General features: G+C 39.2%; 1 pseudogene; it reads right to left on the reverse strand.

Annotated features, from left to right (window-relative positions):
- Positions 1 to 449: 449 nt before the first annotated feature.
- LOC132066335 (extensin-2-like) lies at positions 450 to 2,834 on the reverse strand (annotated as a pseudogene).
- Between the last annotated feature and the right edge of the window lie 2,440 nt (positions 2,835 to 5,274).

Below are 5,274 nucleotides of genomic sequence, written 5' to 3' on the forward strand. Positions count from 1 at the left end.
TAAAATTGATAATCTTTCATCAATATTTAAGTCACTCTTGGTTTTTCTTTCAAAAAAGGACAGTTGCTTCATATTATCAATGTTTTTTGATTGATTACCATACTTTCTTTAGGTGAGGTGAATTCTTAGAAGCTGAAGATAATTTTTGGACCTTGTAAGATATTTTGGAGATATACTATTCTGATTTTCAGTCACCCTTCGTAACATTTGTCTCCGCCCCTAATTTGGCAGGAAGATATTTTGTAGGCGAAAGAAAGAATTAAGTATTGCAGGACAATATTGAAGCAGACAAATATTGAAATATAGTAGAGTTCTCAAGAGATTACATTAAAAAAGATCTTGATATATAATGAGCCGAATCAATGGAGATCTCAATGATCTTACTTAAATATCAAATTCAATTTATTACAAATGATAAAATAAAAGAAAACACGATAATTAATGCTTGATGACTTCCGCAAGAATACATAAAACTGAGAACTGAGGTAGAAAAATAAGTGGAGAAGCTCCAAACAAGATGATGCAAAGAATTAATAGCCAAGGGGATGATGAAAATTATAAAGACATGGTGACTTTAATATCAGTGGTAGGTTGGTGGGGGAGCCGGTGATGGGGGTGGAGGTGAACTATAGGTGGGAGATTGCTCGTACTTTGCAGGTGGGGGTGGTGAGGCATACGTGGGAGTTTGCTTGTACTCGTTTGTAGTTGGTGGTGGTGGTGAACTGTAAGTTCCAGGTAATAATTTGTCAACGTACTTAGGTAGAGGTAGAGGTAGAGGAGACTTGTAGTAAGATGGAGATGGCTTGTAATATGGTGGAGGAGGTGACTTATAGTAAGCTGGTGATTTCTCGACGTACTTTGGTGGAGGTGGAGGAGACTTGTAGTAAGTTGGAGATGGCTTGTAGTATGGTGGAGGAGGTGATTTGTAGTAAGCCGGTGATTTCTCGACGTACTTTGGTAGAGGTGGAGGAGACTTGTAATAAGTTGGAGTTGGCTTGTAATATGGGAGAGGAGGTGACTTGTAGTAAGCCGGTGATTTCTCAACGTACTTTGGTGGAGGTGGAGGAGACTTGTAGTAAGTTGGAGTTGGCTTGGTATATGGTGGAGGAGGTGACTTGTAATAAGCTGGTGATTTCTCGACGTACTTTGGTGGAGGTGGAGGAGACTTGTAGTAAGTTGGAGTTGGCTTGTAGTATGGTGGTGGAGGTGACTTGTAGTAAGAGTACGGTGATTTCTCGATGTACTTTGGTGGAGGTGGAGGAGACTTGTAATAAGTTGGAGTTGGCTTGTAGTATGGTGGAGGAGGTGACTTGTAGTAAGCCGCTGATTTCTCGACGTACTTTGGTGGAGGTGGAGGAGACTTGTAAGTTGGAGTTGGCTTGTAGTATGGTGGAGGAGGTGACTTGTAGTAAGCCGGTGATTTCTCGATGTACTTTGGTGGAGGTGGAGGAGACTTGTAGTAAGTTGGAGTGGGCTTGTAGTATGGTGGAGGAGGTGACTTGTAGTAAGCCGGTGATTTCTCGACGTACATTGGTGGGGGTGGAGGAGACTTGTAGTAAGTTGGAGTTGGCTTGTAGTATGGTGGAGGAGGTGACTTGTAGTAAGCCGGTGATTTCTCGGCGTACTTTAGGGGAGGTGGAGGAGACTTGTAGTAAGTTGGCGTTGGCTTGTAGTATGGTGGAGGAGGTGACTTGTAGTAGCGGTGATTTCTCGGCGTACTTTGGTGGAGTAGGAGGAGACTTGTAGTATGTTGGAGTTGGCTTGTAGTATGGTGGAGGAGGTGACTTGTAGTAAGCCGGTGATTTCTCGACGTACTTTGGTGGAGGTGGAGGAGACTTGTAGTAAGTTGGAGATGGCTTGTAGTATGGTGGAGGAGGTGACTTGTAGTAAGCTGGTGATTTCTCGACGTACTTTGGTAGAGGTGGAGGAGATTTGTAGTAAGTTGGAGATGGTTTGTAGTATGGTGGAGGAGGTGACTTATAGTAAGTTGGTGATTTTTTAACGTACTTTGGTGGAGGCGGAGGGGATTTGTAGTATGATGGAGATGGTTTGTAGTATGGTGGAGGAGGAGACTTGTAGTAAGTTGGAGATGGCTTGTAGTATGGTGGAGGAGGTGACTTGTAGTAAGCTGGTGATTTCTCGACGTACTTTGGTGGAGGTGGAGGAGATTTGTAGTAAGTTGGAGTTGGCTTGTAGTACGGTGGTGGAGGTGACTTGTAGTAAGCCGGTGATTTCTCGACGTACTTTGGTGGAGGTGGAGGAGACTTGTAGTAAGTTGGAGTTGGCTTGTAGTACGGTGGAGGAGGTGACTTGTAGTAAGCCGGTGATTTCTCGACGTACTTTGGTGGAGGTGGAGGAGACTTGTAGTAAGTTGGAGTTGTCTTGTAGTACGGTGGAGGAGGTGACTTGTAGTAAGCCGGTGATTTCTTGACGTACTTTGGTGGAGGTGGAGGAGACTTGTAGTAAGTTGGTGTTGGCTTGTAGTATGGTGGAGGAGGTGACTTGTAGTAAGCCGGTGATTTCTCGACGTACTTTGGTGGAGGTGGAGGAGACTTGTAGTAAGTTGGAGTTGGCTTGTAGTATGACGGAATCTGGATGTCTACTTGTAGAAGTGGAGGAGATTTGTAAGATGGAGATGGTTTGTAGTATGGTGGAGGAGGTGAATTATAGTAAGTTTGTGATTTCTCAACGTATTTTGGTTGTGTAGGTGGACACTTGTCTGAGGGAGAAGTGTTTCCATTGGAGTAATCAGCAGCAGCAGTGCTGGCTACTAAGCAAATTGCCAAAGTAAATGCAAGTAGAGGCCATTGCCCCAACTTCACAAAGCTTCCCATTTTGATTTTGCAACCAAAGTCTACTTGGATAGGGAATAAGGTAAGAACTATGACTTGTCTTGTATAGTTAAGGACCTCTGCTTTTATATAGCAAAATGAGAACCTTTTAAATATTTGTGTAATGGCTTCATGGCTGCCCACTAAGAAAAGTCCAAATACGGACTCGTTCTTCATTGCTTAGTGGAAGGCATTTTCTTCATGACAAAAAATAGAAAAAAATAAGCCTGCATCTTTTTAAGTTGATTGACAATATGCTAATTTGTGTAATTGTGGTGATATATCATACAGTTTTGGCTAACCACTAAGACATTACAAGAGGGAAACGCAAAAGAAAATTATTATACATGGGGTAGCCTATGGGGGAAAGGACATTTCAGACAACTAATAAACATTTAGATTTTATTTAGGGTGGGTTTTTTATGAAGAAAAATGTATTTTTTTTTTAGAAAATGTTTTTCAATTCTTCCATGTTTGGTCGGTTAAAATATTTCAAATGATATTTTTTTAGAAAAACAAGTTCTTCAAAAATTAGGAAAATGACTTCCTAAATGGTAGTAGGAACAACAAATCTCATAAGTGGTATTCCACATTAATTGCCTTCTACCAACCCCACCCATTAGCAGATGGATTCATTTATACAAGGTAAGACACATCTTATTTCTTCTAACAAGGCAAAAGGGTACAATACCAAGCATCTTCGTCAATACTCTATATATTGCTATTTTGAAATAGAAAAAAATGTTTATGACTAAAATAATCGAAATGACAAGTGTTTACGGTTGCAGAAATAGGAGGAAGATTGGGAACATCCCGAACAAAAGTACTGAATGTGAAAATTCCCAACTATACACAATATGGGGGGTGAAAATATAAAAAACAAGACAAATATTAACTATAATTTCTATGCACCCTTGACTTGATAGGTTCCATTACAAAACAAAATTTTGTAAATGCACATAGTGTATTTTCAAGAAGTTGCAGGAGATAGCGGCAGTACCCCATATAATTAGTTGAGGTGTGCGCAAGCTTGTCTAGACATTACCGTCACCAAAATAAAGAAAAGAAATTGACATATATGATATTTTTCATTTCAGTTGCCTACACCAGGACTTGGAATATCTTCATGTTGTCTATAGTAATTATCAAAGCCATTATCATCTCCACCATAATCCTCTTTAGCCTTGATATTATTATCCTCTGAAGATATTCCTTCAAATCTCTGATCAACAAGTTTCTTGGGCTTTGTTCCACCCCTTGTTAGTGGGCTGGCCCAGCCCATCACAGAATCACAACACCCTCTTGATTTATCCATCACAAATTGTCCAACAAGCAGCAACCATAAGAACAAGAAGAATATGAATAACACTAGACTGAGATTAGTTTTCTTTCTCTCTGCCATTTTTTCAAGTATAGAAGAGGAACTAGAGAAGAGAGGGTTTCATTTTTTTTTCTTGGTGGTGAACTATTACATTTGTTCTATTATAGGAATGATTAATACATGTTAATCATTGTGATTTGAATAAAATATGAACATGCGAACTTCGTAGCTACAGACATGTATGATGTTAGTGAATAATAACATGACCTTTTGTGACAACCACACTTGATTATTGCTGATCAAATTCAATAGCGATTTAAGTTATATACATATGAGCAATACTCATGTAGGTTAATCTATTATAGCAAGTTAGTTACTATCATTATCAGGTTATCAATTAATGAGTATATATATATGATAGATATTTATCGACAATTATTGTCCATGGGTGCTGGCTATGTTGAGGGTGCTGACCTATGTCACCGTGCGTTGGGCTATGTCGTTGGGCATCGTTTTAGTGTCGCTGGGCGTATGCCTAGTGTCGTTGGGCATGGGCCTAGCCCTTGTAATGTCACTATGTGTCGGTCTTGCACTTGACAACCCAAAAAACCTCCAATTTTGATTTTATAAGTGATCAAATTGTATAAATATTTTTTGCACTATTAGTACATAAAACATAAATTCATTGAATAATCTCTTCTTATATGTCCATTCTTTTTTCCTTTTCTGTTGGTACACTCTACTTTCTATAATTTCAAGCCTCGCCAATCCAAAAAAAGACAAGAAAGGTGCTATATCTATATATATTAGGATTTAGGATGTTGCTACATAAATGATGCTCGACTAAAAGCTTGATGCGAAATCCGTTAGTAATAGGGGCTATTCTGTGCCAGCAACGTAACAAACAAATAACTTTGTTTTCTATGTTCAACAATTTAAAGGCAAAATTGACCTTTTCCTACAATATTTTATTTAGATATAGGAAGACAAATTAAACTACACTCATTATTGTGTTGCGCTATCAGGATCTACTGGGGCCCGGACAAAAGATTTACTTCTTGGAAATAAAGAAAATTATCAATAAAACTGCATTTAGGGAAAAGCCTCGCATAATAGTAGTTC

This window comes from Lycium ferocissimum, chromosome 8, assembly GCF_029784015.1.
Source record: "Lycium ferocissimum isolate CSIRO_LF1 chromosome 8, AGI_CSIRO_Lferr_CH_V1, whole genome shotgun sequence".
NCBI lineage: Eukaryota > Viridiplantae > Streptophyta > Magnoliopsida > Solanales > Solanaceae > Lycium > Lycium ferocissimum.